Genomic DNA, 20,989 nt, shown 5'->3' with positions numbered 1-20,989 from the left:
AACTCCCAAATCTAACCAGAAATGCTACAGAAGACTTCCTCTTACTTCTTAGTGACCTGAACTATGGCATGTGTCACTGCCAGCTGTCTGACTATTTGGGAAAGTGAGTATGTAGGTTTTTCCCTCCTCTGTAACAGAGCCAGGAAAGGAAGAAGGGACTGGGAATGGGCATTTGGTGACCAAACAGCAATGTTTGCCACTCAGACCATCTAGATATGTCCCCTTGTCTCAGTCACATCTATTATTATTTAAAACTGTAACCATAAATGTAATAAAGCAATGGAAATAATCTCTGGTCACTGTACAGCACTGTTTTACTTTTTAAAAAGCTTTTCTACATTTACAAAAGTTTGCCTTCTTCTCATTGCAGTTGCATAAGGCTGGTGTTCCTTGACAGATGATGAAAGTGGGTACAGGAGTGGTTGAGTGATTTGCCTAGAGCCAGAAAGTTAGTCAGAATCAGAGCCGGGACAATCTGATTTTAGTTCCTGTGTGGCAGGGGCATGAGTAAGTCATGACAAAGCCCCCCAACCCAGAGCTCTATCCATTGAACCACAAAGCTTTTTGTCCACATGCTAAAATGGTTACTATTATAAGTTCTGGGTCTTGGGGTCTTTACAGATGAATTATACTTTGGTGCCAGCATATCCCTGTGGGCTTCCCACACTGTCTCATAGGTGATCAGGAAGCATAAAGGGCTGGAGAAGCAAAGTGCCACTGCCAAGGTCCTTTCTCCATTACCATTATAATTCTTCCCCTGCTTATAACTGGGCAGATGCTGTACATTGAGAGACAAAAATGACTTTGTTGGCCATAAGCACATTCTAAAGCAGCCAGGAAACTTGCTCAACAGAAAGGAGGCATTCAGCTGTGAACTAACAACAACAGCACAACAAAACCTCACATATAACTGTGGCCCAACTGCTGGTCACCTGGGTGTCCTGGGATTCTCCAGGTGCCAGGATCACCTTGTTAATTAAATTTGTCTGCAGTCCCCAGACTTTGACTAGAGGGAGACTTAGTGTCCCTCTTCAGATCTCTAGGAATTGCTGGGGGAGGGGCTTGTATTTTCCCAGTGGTCTTTTGTTCTAGTTTTTCTCTTTTTGCTTAATTATTTCAGTTTATCATTCACTTTACCCAATAAAGATGTGCGTACCAAACAGCATGTATGTCCTATTATGAATCTTACTACCTGGTGCTGGTTACTGCTCTAATTGCAGGGGATGACCCAGCTGGGACCAGGGAGAGGCAGGGTGCTATGCAACCCAAAGAGAGGACGCCTCCTGAAATTTTGCACCCTTAGTGTCTCTCTTGCCTTTCCCTAGTGTGGCTCTGGGGATGACATTCCGTCACAGAAAAGCAAACAACTTAAAACTGAATCATAACTATTCTTGTTCTTTAAGTCTCCAAGCCATTCACACCCCCAAGAACATTTACTGGTGGTCTCCTGTGTGGAGGCTGGATGAGCTTTCTCTCAGCTCCTCTCTGGGCTCATTGCATATTATCTTGTAGGACACTCCTCCACTTGTCTCCTTTAATTTCCTTTAGCTCAGATAGGCTGTCCCTCTGGGCCTTTGCCCTTCATTTTGAGAAGCCATCAAGGTATTTGGTTAAGGGCGGCACCTGTGGCTCAGTGGGTAGGCACTGGCTCCATATACCAAGGGTGCAGGTTCAAACCCGGCCCTGGCCAAACTGTAACAAAAAAATAGCCGGGCATTGTGGCAGGTGCCTGTAGTCCCAGCTACTTGGGAGGCTGAGGCAAGAGAACCACCTAAGCCCAGGAGTTGGAGCTTGCTGTGAGCTGTGTGATGCCATGGCCCTCTACCGAGGGTGATAAAGTGAGACTCTGTCTCTAAAAAAGAAAAAAAAGATATTTGGTTAAACAAAGATGAACTCTTTGTTCTTCCTAAGAAGAGCCCTGGTGCAGTCCCTTAATTACAGACTGTCAATCTGCAGAGAACCAACACATCAGTACTTCTGGACCATGTCTTTGAAGATGATCAAAGTCTGGAGCCAGGTGACCATATTCTGAAGGATTCCTTGTTGCTGGAAGCAGTGTGGTGGGGCAGACAGAGCACTGGCTTTGAAGCCGGCTAGCCTGGGACAGTGGAGCTGGTTGGGGGCATCCTTGCAACTTTCCAGGCTCTTAACTGTCTTGAGTCTCAGTTTCTCTTTCTGTAAAATGGTTGATATTATGAAATCATATCTGTGAAGTTATTTTTTAAAATTGTACAGTGCTTAAAGATGCTACAGTTAATACAACAACAAAACAAGGACAGACTTAGGAATACGTGTTAAAGCATATTTCCAATTGTCTAGACACAGCTTGTGTGACCCGGCTGGGATGACCTGGGTTGAGGTAAGGGTACCAGAGGTGTGGTGCAGGGACACAGAATGCCACATTTTCTGCTGAACAACTCACTGCAGGAAGTCACCTGCTCTCCCCCTTTTGTCCCCACAGAGCTCCTGTCTCAGGAGCATCAATTAGGAAAGGGCTGAAGTGGCAAGTCCAATTAATGACTAATTGCTAAAAGTGCTAGAAGAATTTCAACCACACTCCTAATGATCACTTAAGAGACTAATAGGTGCATATATGAGGCAGAAAAGTAGCCTGAGGAAAACACACAAAACCCTCTTATCTCTTGGGGGTCTCTCATTCAAGGGCATTTTGAAAGCATCTCTTGATTGCGAGTCTGCTGAGACCTGGCTGCAGAAATAATACTTAGGACTCACTCTGTTTGTGTCCTGTCTGTGGTTTTCATTTTCTGTGTCAGCAAAAGGAGCAGAGTGGAATTCCATGCGGTATTTTGTGCAGGTTTAGTACTGGAAAAAACGATTGATACTTCCTGCTTCCTTTCTACTTGTGAGTGGCTATCAGTGTATTTTAAAACAAATGCTTTGCCTGTTGCATTTGTTCCTTACTGGCTGATTGAAAACGTGGAGAATTCTAGTTAAAAAATTAACTTTTTAGTATTTCCAATTAGAAGTGCTGTATTACAAGAAATTACAAGAAATGAATGAAGCAAATACATTTGTTGGGATTTAGGGTGGGAACATGGTTTCTAGGGCAACGGGGATATTCTTCTGAGCTGTGCACATTTTAGGATCACTGGGAAACCATCTGCATCCTCCTGAGAGATACCCAGGCACTCTCAGTTACTGAAATGTGAAGAGATTTTTCCATTGTTCTAGTTTTACTTTGGAAGCTTCTAATTAGAAATGATGGAAACTGTTGTTTTTGGAATTAAAAAGAAAAGCCACATGTTTAGCTCATAGCAAATGGGAAAGTGAAATTAACAAAATCCCGAGTTAAGAAAGTGAGACTTAAAATATTAACTTTTGTTTAATTCAGTGCTTCTAAATAGTGATATTTAAGAATTAACTTCTTTATTTTGTTTTTAACTGATGCAGAATATTTTTTTCCTTCTCCATCCTTTGGGAGAATCTCCCAGCTTATTTGCAAAGATGGGTACTGGTATTTGCTCTGAATATTCCTAGGTCCAAATGTAAAAAAGAGGCGAGTTCTCATCTGTGGTTCAGGACTTAACACATGAAGCAAATTCCTTTGTCATCCACGGGGGATTGAAGTGCAAATTTTTAAAAATCACAGTAGCAAAAGAGTCCAGTACATTTTCCACGGTTGGCCCTGCTTTTTAATTAGGGATGCTGTGCTTCCATTATATTACATTGTCAACACGTGGGACTGAATTTTAGCAAATGGGTAGAATCTATCAGAAGGTGCTTGAAGCTGTGATTCAGTAAAATGCTGCATGCAGAAGAGTTACAAATGTGGGGAGAGCCAAGTCCTAGTGTTGGTGTCAGAATGTTAGTGTCTATAATTCATGTTAAATACTTTGGCACAGATTGGGTAACAGTAAGAATGTGTTTGAGTAAGTTTAAGCCATATATTGGGAGAAACCAGTTGTCTCAACCTGAAGTTCATGCTCCAGGGATATACAGTTAGCAATTAAACAGACAAGGCTACTGGGGACTTCTGGTTTATTTATTTTTGATCAACTCCAAAGGCTTTTCTAGTGAGCATAATAGATGTTAGGAATGGCATTTAACAGGTGGAAATTGGCGGCTTGTAATTAGCATAATGGACTTTTGGAAAGGGCTCTGTTTTGGTGAAATTAGTGTTATTCAAGACGTATAAATAAATTAAAATATTTTAGAGACACTCTACTCTTGTACAAATAAGGTATAAAAATCTAGCAAGTCCTCTAGTCTGAACCCTCAGGGAGATCCTATTACCTGATGTTTCCAGTGTAGGATCTGCAGTCTTTATCTATAAGGGATTAGATAGTTAATATTTTATGGTTAATATTTTATGCTTTGTCAATCAAATTATCTCTGCTCCAGCTACTCAACTCTGAAAGCAGCCACAGGCAGTAGGTGAAAGAGTGAACATTGTGTGTTTCAGATTGAACTTTATTTACAAAACCAGGAAGGACCAAATTGGGCCAAGGGATGGAGAGTTTGCTGATACCTATAGATGTTGCTTCATCCACATCAGGTGAATCTTTCAAGCCACGTTGGATCACATAACATGATGGACTCCTGGGATGTCTGTGAGCAGGCAGAGCAGATTGTGTGGATGATTTTGTGAGTACTTGCTAATAAATGTTGGTATGTGTGGTCAAATTTAGACACAGACTTGCTTCCTTTGTACACTCACAGCAGGGAATTAGACAACCCTCATATATCGAAACAATGTTGGTGGTTATACTTATTGACTAACTTATACATATGGCCATGACATTGCAAACCTTGGTCAAGAACAGGCTGCTCCTCTAGGTGGTGGTCCCTCTATTGCAGTGATTCATGATTGTGCTAGAACATGGTAGGTAGGTGCTCAATGAAGATTTGATGATTAATAAATGTATTAATTTTTGCTTAGCAATTTCATTTGGGGGGCTATTTGCTGGGGTACTGATGGGTTTAGCATTTAACTATCCATATAAACATGAGAATTAGGTACACATATGGGTTAAATGTTGTGCAAATTTATGCTATTGACTTTTGAGATATTAACTCATAAATTTGTCTTCTGATGTTCAGTTGAAAACTTGCTTCATATCAAGTTGTATGGAGTAGTACAAAATTGAGCTTTGTACACAAATAATTGTTATGCCCAACATTGCTTAATTTAGTCAATATGATTAGGAGGTGAAATATTAATTTTTGAAATAAGCTAATCCTCATAATAGATAATCTACTAGAGATAACAGATAATTAATTGGGAGGATGGGAGTGACTCCCTCTTTTTTCTTATTTAGGTTTTTTCTCTCTGTCTCCCTCTATAGCTCACTCCCATTGTGATGAGGGTTTTCTTGTCTTGCTTAAAAATGGATACTTTTAATAATTATTTAAAAATTAAGCTTTTAATACTTGTTTAAAGATTAAGAAACTTTTTATTTAGCAACTCTTGTGTGCAAGGACTGTAGTAGTTGCTCTGAAGGCACAAAGATAAGAAATGAGGGAAACCCTTTTCCTTGGGGAAAATCATAGGAGGCTTCACTTAATCTAGACTTTCAAGTTCAGGTAGGGTTTTGATGGATGATAAGGGCTTGCTGGCGAGAGAGAGAGAGCAGGGTTGCACCAAGGTAGATAGTCTAAGTTCAGGTGTGGGGGTGGTTGTTTTCATGTTTATCTTGGGAGCCTGGGGGTTGAGAGGGAGGATGATGAGGAAACTTGGGAGTTTGAATCACTACTACTCTGTGACGAGCTCTTTTGAAGAGGAAGGGAGGATTCTCATGGTGTGAAAGGAAACACTTGACAGGTGATACCACTTATGTTTTGACATCTGCTGGTCTCTCCTGAGAGAACAAGAACCAGGATTATGCACGATACTAAGGGGTTGCCCTAAGTGGAGAGGAAAGCTGTATTTCTATAATTGAAGGGCAGATGATGAGTGAGGATGCTGGTAGGTTGTCAAGACTTGGTCTCTGGTCTCTGGTCTCTGCTTCTCTTTTTTTCCTCATGAGCTGAGGTTGGTAAGGTGTAGCCAGCTTTCTTGATGGTGTTTCTTATCTGCATAGGGATCAACGCAGGTTCTTTCGAAAAAGCAAGGCTTCCCAGGTCCATTCTAAGGATAAATCAGCAAACTTAGTAAGTCCTCAAGTCCACTGATGGCAGAGTTTGGGTGTACACAATTTAATCTTGGCAGTGATACTGGGGCAGGGCTACATTTCATAATAATGTAAGTAACTGATTTGAGCAGGGCAAAGCCAGGCCTAGTGCTAAGGTCATTCAGCTCCCAGTCCCCTGCTTTTTCTCCTGCCACACTGCAACCTCAACAATGAGAAGATGTGCTTTCCTCAAAGCCAGCTCTAAATATTTTCAAATCATATATTCTGGCATTGTTTTTAGTAAGCACATTAGTAGCCCCTAGGGATTGTTTCAAAGCAAAGTCTTCTTTTAGCATGGGTGGGTCAACTTGTCATTCAAAAGTTTTCAAGAGAGAGGAGAGGGTGGATATGTCAAGAATTCCCTGGCCCCTATTAAAATTACTTTGGGTTTTAGAAGATTTTGTTCACATTTCAAACTTACTTTTCCTGAGGTCCTGTTCTGGATGGTCAGGTGATGAGCCAGAGTTTTCAAAAGAAGGAAAGAAAGAATGATACATTTCAAGTTTGCCGCTTAATGGTGTTCAAAAGAAGCTAGAGGAGGTGATTGGAGTGTGAACCCATAGGCAGGATATGTTTTAATTTCCATGTAAAGTGGGGGGAAAGCCCGTGGGGAGCCAGCCTGACCTCATTTAGCTGGCAAAATGACAGGTATGTGCATAGCTAATAGCAAAAGTATTTTATGTATGTAAAGAGTTTTATGCTTTGAAAGTTCTTTGACACATTTTATTGTATTTTTTTTGTTCTTCTGATAGTCTCAAGAGGAAGTTAGAATTATTATAACCTCTTCCGCTACACGGAAAATGAGATGTAGGAAAATGCAGCAACATGCCCAGTACACCCTGTAATCCTACAATCCCATCAGCACAATTACAGTTCTAGAGATCACACCTGGTGCTATTTCTGTTGTAGTAAAAACAACCATGATATTGGGTAAAATCACCCTTTTAAATCAAAATTAAATCACTGTATTTCTTGAAATTGATTCTAGATACTGATTTCTAGTTTAATTGCCCAGTCAAATAAAACACTTCCTCCCTCTGGACCTTAAAATCCTCTTTTGAAAAATGAGGATCTAAGTTTCCTCCATAACTTCAAATTGTCCCATTCTCTTAGTTGCCTACTTTCAGTGGAACGTTTCATTAGTTTCCTTATCCAACATCTGACAAAGGTGAAGTATATTTTAGTTTTCTTCTCAGGAATGGCTTGAATATTTTGGATTTTGTAAACATGTCTAAAACCCTTTAAGGCTGTCTTCTCTTCTCCCAAGTATGGGGAAGGGTGGAGGAAACAATTCAACCAGTGAGGTCCATCTTTTCCCTTAATGATGTGAGCAAAGTATAGTCACACTGTGATGTCATTCAGCATGCTTTCAGAGATGTTTGGTAGAGATGCTTGTCATGTAGGAACATATGGAAAGATGGAAAGATGGAAGAAGAAAAAACCCAGAGGGTTCTGTTAGAAGTTATAAAATGCAAAACACATGTGTTATCAGGGAGTAGGTATCACTGTGGTGCAGAATCAGAGAGTATTAGAGTTAGGAGGCTGTTAGAATCATGATTCCAGCATCCTTATTTCATAGGTTTGGCCCCAACTTACCAAGAGTTATTGGAAGGCAACAGCAGTGCCAGGGCTGGAAAGGAGAGAGCTGTTTTGGGATGTCTATTATGTAATAGGCTTAAAAAATGTTAATTCCCTAATGTTATGGGTTAAATTTGATTTCTCTCCAGGCTCTCTCCTCCCCTAACCTCAGCTCATGTGTTGATATCCTAACTCAGTACCTTAAAATGTGATTTTATTTGGAGATAGGGTCTTTACAGAGGTTATCAAGTTCAAAAGAGGTCATAAGGTAGACTGTTATCTAATGTGACTGACTAGTGTCTTTATGAAAAATTTAGATATAGACAAGGATATGGACAAAATTTAGATAGAGACAAGGACAGGTATCCTCAAACTATGGCCTGTGGGCCACATGTGGCCCGCTGAGGACATTTATCCTGCCCACTGGGTATTTTTGCCACCGCTGCCTGTCCTGCTTAGCAGCTGACTTGACCCAGGGCCCATAGTCTGGCCCTCCAATGGTCTGAGGGACAGTGAACTGGCCCCCTGTTTAAAAAGTTTGAGGACCCCTGGACAAGGATATGGACAGAATGCCACTGAAACATGAAGACAGCCAAATACAAACCAAGGGGAAAGACTTGGAACAAGTCCTTCCCTCATAGCCCACTGGAGGGGTTAACTTACTAACACTTTGCTTTCAGACTTCTAGCCTCCAGAACTGTGAATAAATTCCTATTGTGTAAGACACCAAGCTCATGGTACTCTGTTATGGAAGCCCTACAAACTATTATGCCTAGTGACTTATTTGGTGGTATTGTTTTCTTACTTATTAACTTAAAAAGAGTCAAGATAGGCTGACTAGACACAGGTCTTTGTACCTCCTCCTTGGAGAGGAACTGGGATAGAAATTAGAGTCTCGTGTTTTGAACATTTAGGAGAGAATGCTAGGATTCACCAAGGAAATGATGGAAAGCTCCAAAAGTAGGTAAGGAGAAGGCTCTGGGCAACTTGCCTGGTTGGAGACTGGCTAACAGCTAGGACAAGCTCCTGGATGTGGGGAAGCAGTGAGAGAGAAGCCCCTGGGGCACCACTTGCCAAGATGAGCTTTTATGATCTTGGCAACATGAGAACTTCCCGACCCCTGTGTGTCTCAAGCCTATCAAAGAGAGCTGCTTGGAGATTGCACAGAAATTTTACTCCAGAAAGGAGTCTTATGCAGAATCCTACAGACATCTAGGCCTACAGCAGTTTGAGTCAGGTGCCATTCCGAGAGCCCCATACCAGGGAGTCTCAGGTATTCCCACAGGCACTGCATGACTCTTAAGGAGGGATAGAAGAGCCCAGCCTCCCTCTTACACCCATGGGAGGTCCCCTCTACCCTGCTGTGGGCTGCTGTTTAAGCTCAGATGTGACCAGACACTACCATACACTGTTACTTGCCCTCAGTACTTGCCTGGGTAGAGACCTGGCCTTTCTGGTCACAGGTTCAAGACACTATTTTGAGAGTTTAACTCTGGCCCTCACTCTGAGTTTGGACTTGGTATGGGTACAGAGAGTCAGGGAAACCAGATTTTCTAGAGTGCATCTGGGATGGTGCCCAGAATCCTGGAGCCTGCTGCTATGGGACTCATTCTCAAATGAACTGTACTCCCTATAGTCTCCTTCCAGCACAGCCTGATTGAGAAGAGCTGTGTTATTTTTAGTCACAGGCCAAAGGCATCATTTTTGGAGTTAGAAGCCAGGCAGTGCCTTGCTCTCAGGCTGAATTTGGACTGACATGGCCACAGCCCTGCATAGCTGAAGAGGGACAGAGGAACCTATGCTCTCTTTTTTTTTTTTTTTTTGAGACAGAGCCTCAAGCTGTCCCCCTGGGTAGAGTGCCGTGGCATTACAGCTCACAGCAACCTCCAACTCCTGGGCTCAAGCGAGTCTCCTGCCTCCACCTCCCAAGTAGCTGGGACCACAGTGCCCAGCTATTTTTTTTGGTTGCAGTCGTCATTGTTGTTTGGCGGGTCCAGGCTGGGGATTCGAACCCGCCACCTTAGGTGTACGTGGCTGGCACCTTAGCCAGTTGAGCTACAGGCGCCGAGCCAACCTATGCTCTCTTACATAAACCTGGAGTAGTTCCTTTTGCTCTGCTATGGGCTGCTGTGGGACTAAGTCAGCAGTTCTCAACCTGTGGGTCATGATCCCTTTTTAACAATGAAAATACATTGCAGCATTAGGAAGGTCGAGAACCATTGGACTAAGTTATGTGCAGGTGGAACAGGTGGAACTATCCCCAGCATCTTGTATATGCTGTTTTCCTAGGGGCATCTCAAATCAAAGCCAACATGCCCCATAAAACCAACAACATATATACAGTTTAAGTAAGTCAAAATATATAATTTAAGTAAGTCAAATTATCCCCGTTTTGGCCAGGTGTGGTAGCTTATACCTCATATCATAGCATTCTGGGAGGCCAAAGCATGTGGATTGCTTGAGCTCAGGAGTTTGAGACCAGCTTGAACAAGAGCAAGACCCCATCTCTAAAATAAATAGCCAGGCATTATGGCAGGTGCCTATAATCCCAGCTATTCAGGAGACTGAGGCAAGAGGATCACTTCGACCCAAGAGTGTAAGGTAGCTGTGAGCTATGATGCCATGAGTGACAAAGTGAGACTCTATGTCAAAAAAATACTATCCTTCTTTGCTAATGTATGATCTTGTACCTAGAAAACCCTAAAGACTCCTTCAAAAGGCTAGTAGATATGATTAATGAATTCAGCAAAGTCTCTAGTTGTAAAATCAATATATGACATAAAGCTAGAAATTAATATGAAGAGGAACTTCAGAAACTATATGAACATATGAAAATTAAATAATTGCTCTTGAACAAAAACTGGTCAATGAAGAAATAAAATTAAAATATTTTTTGAAATGAAATGAAAACACAACATACCAAAATCTATGGGATACAGTAAAAGCAGTGCTAACAGAGAAGTTGAAACATTAAATATCTACATTAAAAAAGTAGAGAGATCACAAATTAACAACCTAACATCATACCTCAAGGAACTAGAAAAACAAACCTAGAGTTAGCAGAAGTAAAGAAATAACCAAAATCAGAGAAAAACTGAATTAAATAGAGACGAAAAACAAAAATAAAGGGTCAACAAAAGGAAAAGTTGGTTCTTCAAAAAGATAACAAAATTGATAAACCAGCTAGTTTAACCAAAGAAGAGGGGGTGAAAAAAGAAGAAGGAAGATTCAAATAAACATAATCAGAAATGATACCACAGAAATACAAAGATCATCAGAGACTATTATGAACATCTATATGCTTACAAACTAGAAAACCTACATGAAATAGATGAATTCCTAAAAAAGTACAACTTCCCCAGATTGAGCCAGGAACTCCTGAATACATCAATAATGAGTAGCAAGATTGAAAGAGAAATAAAAAATTTCCTAACAAAACAAAGATAGGACTTGCTAGATTCACAATAGATTTCTACCACATGTGGAAAGAAGAACTAACAAGTGTCAATCCTATAGAAAGGATCCCAAAAGATTGAGAAGGAGGGAATACCTTCTAACTCTTTCTACAAAGCCATTGTCACTCTAATACCAAAGCCAGAAAATAATGCAATGAAAAAGAAAACTACAGGCTGACATTTCTGTTGAACATATATGTAAAAATCCCCAACAAAAAAATAGCAAACCAAATTCAACAGCGCATCAAAGGATAATTCACCACAATGAAATGGGTTTCATCCTAAGGATGCAAGGATGGTTCAACATATGCAAGTCAATAAATGTGATTCACCACATAAACAGAATTAAAAACAAAACCATATGATCATCTTAGTAGATGGAGAAAAGCATTCAATAAAATCCCACATTGTTTCATGATAAAGTCCTAAAAAACCTCAGCATATAAGAAACAAAAATTTGTACATTGGTACTATTTTGAAATAAAATGAGATAATTATACTGATTGGAAAAAGCCAGACCAAAAAAGGTAAGAAAAAATAAAAAAAAAGAACATATCGCAAATAATAAAAGCTATATGTAACAAACCCACAGCTAACATCATACTGAATGGAGAAATGTTGAAAGCATCTCCCTTAACAATGGGAACAAGACAAAGATGCTCACTTTTTATCATTTCTATTCAACCTAGTGCTAGAAGTCTTAGCCAGAGCAATCAGGTTAGAGAAGGAAAAAAAGGGCATGCAAATTGGAAAAGAGTAAGTTAAATTATTCATGTTTGCTAAGGGATATCTAGAAAACCCTAAAGACTCCTTCAAAAGGATAGGAGATTTGATAAACGAATTCAGCAAAGTCTCAGGTTGTAAAATCAATATATAAAAATCAAAAGCATTCCTATACACCAACAATGACTAAGCAGAGAACCAAATCAAGAGCTCAATCCCATTTTCCATAGATGCAAAATAAAATAAAGCAATAAATTACCTGGGAATAAATTTAACCAAGACAATGAATCGTCTTTACAAGAAGAATTACAAATTACCAATGAAAGAAATTATGGACAACACAAACAAATGGAAAAATATCCCCTACTAATGGATTGGAAGAATCAATATTGGTAAATGACCCTACTGTTTAAAGTATGAAATTCCTATCAAATACCAGCATCATTTTTCACAGAGTTAGAAAAAAAATTCTAAAATTCATATGGAAAGAAAGAAGAGCCTAAATAGCCAAAGCAATCTTGAGCAAAAAGAACAAATCAGGCATCATCATATTGCCTGACTTCAAATTAAACTACAAGGCTATAGTAATTAAAATAGCTTGGTACTGGTATAAAATTAGATGCACAGATTAACAGAACAGAACAGAGAACCCAGAAATAAAGCCATATACTGATAGTCAAGTGTTATTTGACAAATTCGACAACACATACTAGGGACAGGACGCCCTTTTCAATAAATGATCCTGGGAAAATTAGATAGCCATATGCAGAAGAATAAGGTTGGATCTCTATCTCTCACTATATACAAAAATTAACTCAAGATGGATTAAAGACTTAAATGTAAGCCCTGAAATAATAAAAATCCTAAATGAAAATCTAGGCAAAACTCCTCTGAACATTGCACTAGGCAAAACAAATTATGAGTAAGACCCCAAAAGCAAATGCAATAAAAACAAAAATAGAAAAATGGGATTTAATTAAACTAAAAAGATTTTTCAATGCAAAAGAACTAACCCAAAGAGTAAAATAGGTAAACTATAGAATGGGAGAAAATGTTCACAAACTATAAATCCAACAAAGGACTAATATTTAGAATCTACAAGGAGCTCAAACAACTCAGCAAGGAGAAAAAGAAACAACCCCCTTTAAAAAGTGAGTAAAAGACACGAACAGGCGTTTTCTAAAGAAGATATAAAAATGGCCAACAAACATATGAAAAAATGCTCAACATTATTAACCATCAAGGAAATGCAAATTACAACCCACAAGGAGATACCTTCTTATTCCAATGAGAATAGCTATTATTAATAAGTCAAAAACAGTAGATGTTGGCATGGATGCAATGAAAGGAAACCCTTATACACCATGGGAGGGAGTGTAAATTAGTAAAACGTCTATGGAGATCAGTTTGGAGATTTCTCCAAGAACTAAAAGTAGTTCTACCATTTGATCCTGCAATGCTACTAGGTGACATCTACCTAGGAAAAATACCTGTTCTTGTATGTTAATTACAGCACAGTTTACAATTAAAGATAGGAATCAACATATGCGCCCATCAACTGATGAGTGGATTATGAAAATAAGTACCATGGAATACTCTCAGCAATAAGAAAGAATGAAATAATGGCATCTGTGGCAACTTGGGTGGAACTGGAGGCTATTCTCCTAAGTGAAGTATGTCAGGAACAGAAAAATAAATGCTGCATGTTCTCACATTTATAAGTGGGAGCTAAACTATGGCTATTCAAGAGAACACAGGAAGGTATAATGGACATTGGAGACTCACCGGAGGAGTGGGTGGTGAGGGATGAAAAATTACCTGTGGGGTACTGTGGACACTATTCAGGTGATAGGTGCACAAAAAGCCCACTTCACCACTATGCAATATATACATGTAACAGAATTCAACCTGTACCCTTTAAATTTATCAAAATAAAAAAGGAGGAGGCTAACAGACTTTTAAGTAGGGGAGTTATGCTGGATTCCAAAGTCCATGCCTCTTTTGCTGTGCACTGTGGTGGCCCTGTTGGGAGGAAGAGTTACAAGTTAACTGGGCTTGCCCCTTTCCTCCTTTGCCCCAGGCCATCGGGTTGTCAAACTGACCACTGAAGGTCTCAAAGCATTTAGTGATTGCCTGGCATTCTTTACACTTGAATCATATAATTTATTTTTCTTCTCTTTAAAGAGAGGTTTTTTTCTTTAAGTGTTTTTAACTGTGGGGATTGGTGGGTCCCAGGTATATATTGATAGATAAGCCCTTAGCTTCAGCAGCTGGAGAATTTCAACACTTCAGTGTATCACTTGAAACAAACAGCGGTTTGTTTGACTTTGAACCCAAACACTCACAGCTGCAACTAGAAATAATATAAAGAGTCAAGTGTCAGGTCACGGTTACATAGAAGTTAAAACACAGCGTTTCTTTTCAACATCCTGAAGCCCACTGTGAGTGGGGCTAAATGTGAGGTTAGGAGGCCCACCAGAGTGAAATTCAGTAGTGTTAAGGGCTGCTCAGGTTGAGCAGATGTACCTTGGTTGTTCTACTTTTGTAAATAGAGTTCCAAAAAATAGTTTCTTTCGCTGGTGGTGGGTAATCTCTGGTAGTTTGTTCTCCAAAGTGTTACTGGAATTTCTTTTCTCAGTAGGTCCTTGGTCTTGGGGATTTGAAGAATGAACCCACAGATCAGTGGTCAGATAGGATTTATTAGATGGAAAGGAATACAGAAGGAGGAGGAAGCACCAAAGCTTCTGGCAAAGGGAAAGACTCAAGTTGGAAGTCTCCACATGGGTCATTTGTCTAAGTCAGGACTTGGTGGGTAGAAAATCACCTTTTCAAAGTTATTGAGTATATTAACAAATGAATAAATGCAGTGCCTCCAGCTCAGGATAAAATTTCAGGGCATTACCTTCATGAAATTGACCAGGCCTAGGAAACTTGTACAGCCTCGAATGTGGGACTCCGTATAAAAAGTAGGGTGACTATTTTGTAGAAAAATTATGATTATTTTTGTAAAATCATGTTTTGTACAGAAAGTATGTTTAAATACTCAGATTATTTTTGCAGTCAAATGCTCTACCACTGATCTATATCCCCAACGCAGATTATTTTTGGTTTTTAAAAAAATCTTTAAGTTTTATCTTTGTTACTTGTTAAATGTGCTAAAATCTGCCTTGTGGGATAGTTTTGAGGATGATCAGGAATGTGTCGGGAGTTTTTGAGAAGTAGAAAGCCCTACAACAAATTCAACAGTTTTTCAGTCAGACTTCCTCCTACACTTTGCAGATCAGCGTGCGTATATTTGTGTATGGCATCTACCTTGATCCTTGGGGAAAAAATGATAAGTGAATTCAGAGTCCCTCTTATCGCATTTTCTAATTGGCTTACAGATACGTTGAAAGGTTATCACCTATTTGTTTTGTGTTTCTACTTCCACTACTGAGTCAGGTGTGACTTGTGCTGGTCACAGTTCAAGGTTTGAATTTTAAAAAAAAGTTAAGAAGACAAGTATCTGTGTTGTGTCCATAGTGCCAAACCCAATCATACAACACAATCTCTCACTAGTCTCTTCTAGCCATCTGCATAAGTTTATGGGAATTAGAAGGAAATGAAAGGAAAGAAAAGAAAAAGGTCGTATGAGATTTTGGGAGACTTGATGGGGGGCGCAGAAGGTACATGAGTAAGTGGGGAGTGTGGGATTGAAGTTCAAGGTGAGGGTAGAGAGTGCGGTTCTAGAGACAGACCTCCTGGATTTGAATTCCAGCCATTCCCTGTCTATGCCTCAGTTTCCTCATCCATAATATGGGAATGATGAAAGTATACTGATGAAATGAATTACATGTGTAGGCTACTGAGGCCAGTGTCCCCCACACACTAGTGTTTGATATTGGTCGTGCTTACTCTTATTGTGTGATCTGTTTGTGTGTCCTTTCCCCTGTTAGACTGTGAGCTCTTTGAGTATGTTTTATTCAACCTCCGTCTTCTAAGCTGAATATTGTTGAGTGAGTGAGCCATAAGAGCTATAGGAATATTCTTCACCCTCTCTCTCTTAGTCTTGTCTGTCATTAACACCCTTTAGGGTCATGCGGAAGTAAATTGGAGGGGTTCGTTTGGCCAGAAGTTGACAGGGGTAGTGGACAATGGCTTCGTTTTTGAAACTATACTGGAACCTCTATGATTGACCATCTCCCTCCATTGACCATCTCCTTAAGTTTACCTAATTTTCATAGATTGGACATGTATCACATGTACATATTAGTACAGTAGGCCTGGTTCCTTATGTTGACAACCTCCATACTTTGACCAGTTTGTTACTGTCCCTTGGGTGTTCAACATATCGAGGTTCTACTGTATTTGGTTCTAGGTGTATAAAGACATACAAATACTATGATTTGTGGATAACACTTCATTGTCAACAGCAGCAATTTTAAAAGTTAAGGGTCAAAAGAGGCACTGGAGGTTTGCTGTTATTTAGAATGCGTCACAAGAATCTGCCTAGAACAAAGTGGCTGAATATAAAATTTGCCTTGAAGCAGCAACATCAAGGATAAGGTCATTTCTTTATAGATGGCGAATGGCTCATTTGTTATCACAGGCCTGTGCTGTCCTGCCTGGACCTTTCTTTCTGGCTTGGCAGGGCCTGCCTTTCCCTCCCTTCCATCTTTCTTCTGCTCCAATGTCAGGGTGGTTTGTGTAGAGGCAGTCCCCATCCTAAGAGAGCGAGTTGCTCCAGGGAAGGAGTTTTGTCCTTACACTTCCCACCTCTTAGCCCTTCCTTATCCCACACTGATGAAGACAGAGTAAGCTCTCAGTAGATGTTGGTCAAATTTAGTTCCTGTGTCCTTTTGCCGTCTTTTATCCCCAAAGCTAAATAGGCCAAACTTGGATATGCATAGCTTGGAGTCTCATAAAATTGAACTATTTTCTAGGGTCACATTGAATTACTAGATCAGCTCACATGCTATCAGGAATAGTAAAGAAGTAGATAATTCCGTGATGTTTGTACCCAATGGATTTAACTTTTTCCAGTTTTCAGTTTTGAAGACTTACTGGTTGGTAACAGGAAACTTAGAGCTATTATCATAAATCCAGGAGAATACAGGGTCCTGCAAGTAGATTCTGTGGCATGAATCCCACACTGTAAACACCAGCACCGCCACGAGGAAGTTGGACTGGGTGGCTGAGGGTTGGGCTATTTAGTGGGGACAGTCTCTTCTGCTGATACTGTTGGACCACATGTAGGGTTGCAGTTTTACCCTCCATTGTAAAACTGTGTTTTGTGGATTCCATGTCTGTACCCTTCCATACCGGATTTATCAAAATGATTTATTGGAGGGTAGACTCTTGTTGTACTTTAGAAATTATATATTTTAAATTGCTAGATGAAAGAAGACTTAGAGCTTTGTAGGCAGGTCTTTAAAATTATTGACTGGTATGTGTATATGTGTGTGTGTGTGTTGGATGTGTGTGCCAGGGACAGCCCAGGAAAGGATTAGAACCAGCTGGGCCATTTCTATGTTCAAGATAAGAAAAAGAAAAAGCAGTTCACTTTTGTTTCCTGGAAGGGCAGGGAAACCGTTCTGTAATTTTTGTTGTTTTTGGTGGTAGGACAGTCTCTTCATTGGCACCTCAGGCCTAGTGGATTACATTGTGGATGTTGTTTATTCTGCCTGGTAGGAAGAGCTTTACAGGCAGAGCTGTGCCTAAACAGTGTCTTGTTGGCTGTGTATTTCCTATAAAAAGCAGGAGACTATCAGAGTCACTGTATGCTATCCATCTATAAATCAGCATATGCGAATAGGAATGTGACATTGCTGAACATTATAACTCCGTGGAAGGCAGCAGAGAGTTTCTAACTGCAGCTGCAGGAATATTTAGTATAAGTTACAAAGCATTTGCAACACGGAATTTCCCAGTGTGAGTTCTCTAGAAGACTATTCCCTCAATATGCTCCACAAATTGGGGGTGGTTGGAGCTGTGATTTTATATGTTGGGGAAATGCTGTGAACCATGTCCACCTCTTAAAAATTCACAATGGGGATTGTGGATTATCTTGTTAAAGCCTCTGAGAAGTCGTGCAGTAATAACACCAACCTAACTCGCTTAGTCCAGTGTTCCCCAAACATGTTTTACTTTGGAATATTCTTTTTGTATAATATCAGTGAACATCCTGGATAGTAGTGTTTCTTGTAACATGCTTTAGAAGTTCTGTATAAGTCAAGTACAAGCCTTTGTGCTAGTGGGGAGGGAATTATTTTCAATTATACCCATTCTGGCAAAATTATTCTCTTCCCATGAAAACCCAAAGAAGCCTACGAAATGTCTTGTACTCAGTAATGCACATAAGGTGACAATTTATAGTAGGCACATTTGTAGAACGAGTGTTAGGAAAGACATTCATCTTAGGGTCTCTGCAGTAGTTCTGAATCTGTGTAGAAAAATAGAACAAGAACTAGGCTGAGTGGCAGAACAATAGCACAGACTGAACCCTGAGCTGCTGCGTGTTAGAAGCTGAGGTTTCTCTCTATTCATTCAACCAGTATTTATTAGTTACCTACTAGTTTCTAGCACCATGCTAAGCTCTGAGGATGCGACTCTGAAAAAATATACAGCATTTGCTTTCAAGGACTAGTAGGAAAGACCTAAAAGGACATAGGCCATGAAACCCTTGAAACTTTACTGTGAGGCCTGCCATGAGCAGGGAAGATGGTGTGCTGGGAACCCGCAAAGGAGAAGCGCCTGAGCAAGCCTTGCTGGATGACAGCAAAGGTTGTCAAAGGAGGTGATAGCCAAGTAGAGGTGTGGAGGGTGCTGGGGGGATTGGGAAGGGTATCCTGGGCACAGGGAGGCCCTGGGTGAAGGCTGGGAGGAGAGCAGGTATGACACAAGTGGAGAAATTGGAGGAGATGAGTATGGAGTGACCAGAGGTGGAGGTGCTGAGCAGGGGCTGCTGGGTCATGAAGGGCCCTGACTACCACGCCAAAGGGTGTCTTTGATCTCTGTGATGTAGTACAAAAAAACTGGTACCAACAGGTGAACAGTCTGCTGGAAGTTATGCTGGCATATGGATAGCCGAGGGACAGAAACTGGATCAGCGGATGACTTAGGACCATGTGATTAGAGAAGAGGAAGTTCTGGGCAAAAGCATCTCACCAAACTCATCAGTCTACGAATTTCACCAACACTTTAGAGAAAAGAACTTAGCAATTAGGCCAGAGTCACATTTTTTTATGATTGGTCATTTCCTTGAGTGGACATGTACATCTCTTTATGTGTCTATATTATTCCTTAGCCAACTGCATGTTATTTATTACAGAGTTTGCATTAATGTTACACTCAGCTACTCCTGCTTGTTTATTCACTCATTTATTCTATAAGTACTTATTGAGCTTCTGGCAGTGCCAGGTGCTGAGGATATAATACATGGCAAAACAATTACAGCCCGCCCTCCAGTCTGGTGTGGGAGACTGATGTTTAACTAATCATACTAATAAACATAAAGTTACAACTGTGATAAGTTATAACTGTGATAAGAGGTGGAAACACATGGTGTTTGAGATCATAGTCTGCAGGAGTAGGAAAGACTCACTTGACAAGTGGGCTTTAGCCCAGCAGCAGCAGATGAATAGGAGTTAACTAACAAGGTACAGAGCAGCGCAGAGTGAATTGCGCCTGTAGCAGGTGGGGGGGAACAAGTATTTAAGGCCCTAAAAGGAGTTGATGTGGCTGGAGCCCATGGACCAAGAGAAGTACAGCTACAGAGATGGGGGAGTGGAGAGATCCCAGACTCCATGGACCTTACAGATGTGTTAAATAATTTTCTTTTGTTCCAAGAGCAATGGGAATCCAGTGGAGAGTTTTCAATAAGAGGTCACATTACCAGATTTGTGTTTTGAAAAAATTATGCTTATTGCATCATCAAGGGGAATATATTGAAGGGGGTGAGATTGGATGTGGTTGGGATTCTAGGCTAAAGATGGTGGGGACTTGAACTAGGTTGGTAACAGTGGAGGTGGGGAGAAAACAATTCAAAAGCCAATTAGGCAGTAAGCTTACAGATATGTGATACATTGTGCATGAAGCAGGGAGAGAGAATTAGGTCTCCTAGACTGTGTGCAACTGAGGAAGGGAATATTGGATCATATTTTAGGGAAAGGATCATATGAACAGTGTTGATCATACAGCTGTGAAACTGAGATGCAGGTTGGGAGAACTGGCCTTTACAGAGTGATTGGTGCTCTGGTATTGTGCAAAGGAAGGCTTTGAGGTGGTCCAGGCAATGGAGGATATGCTTTTAGAGGAGCTTGAGAGAGGACATCTAGGAAGATGAAATGAAAAATCAGTAAGAAAAAATCAGCAACATGAGGCATGAAAGACAAAGGAAGATATTGTTCCAACGAAAAAGAAGTGATTGCCAAGGAAACATTAAATACGATGAGGAATGAAAATGAAAATTGGATTTAGTAACATGGAGGTGGTCATTGGCCTTCATGAGAATTGTTTTGTTAGAGAAGGGGGAAGGTGCCTGAATGGAACGCCTTTTGTAAAGCTGACTCCTTCACATGGGTGATGCAATGGAGGGGAAAGTAAACTGGATGGATGCAGTGTGTGTGTGTATTCGGAGTGAGAGATGTAAACACTATCTTTTGTAGATTGGCATGGAAATAGCCTCTTCCTGTGGGCCACATTTGTCACAGACACACACACATGGAGAACGTACTACATTTTTAAGTACTCTGAAGGTAGGGCCATATCTACCTTATTCCAATTTCATCTTTGTAAATTAAGCATATTCAGTAAATAGTTATGAAATGAGTATATTTATAAGTCTTTTAAAATACATTAAATATTCTAAAAGTGCATCACCAAAATTTTCTTGTTTTTAGGAAGCAAAATAAAAGATTTCTAAGACCTCATGTCATTATAAAATTTTCTACTTTTATAATCATCCCATAGAGAACTTGAAAAAGAAATAGAAATGCTCAAAATGTCCCCCAGAAGGCTGTAGCCGATTAGCTTTGGTAGATATTGAGTGCTTTCAAAATTCCTGCTAAGGTTGAACTCCTTGAATGTAATTTATCCTATGTTTATCCTCTTGGGCTATGAGAA

This window comes from Otolemur garnettii, unplaced genomic scaffold, assembly GCF_000181295.1.
Source record: "Otolemur garnettii isolate 467f Iridium unplaced genomic scaffold, OtoGar3 scaffold00024, whole genome shotgun sequence".
Classification (NCBI taxonomy): domain Eukaryota; kingdom Metazoa; phylum Chordata; class Mammalia; order Primates; family Galagidae; genus Otolemur; species Otolemur garnettii.
Note: the sequence above shows the minus strand (reverse complement) of the source record.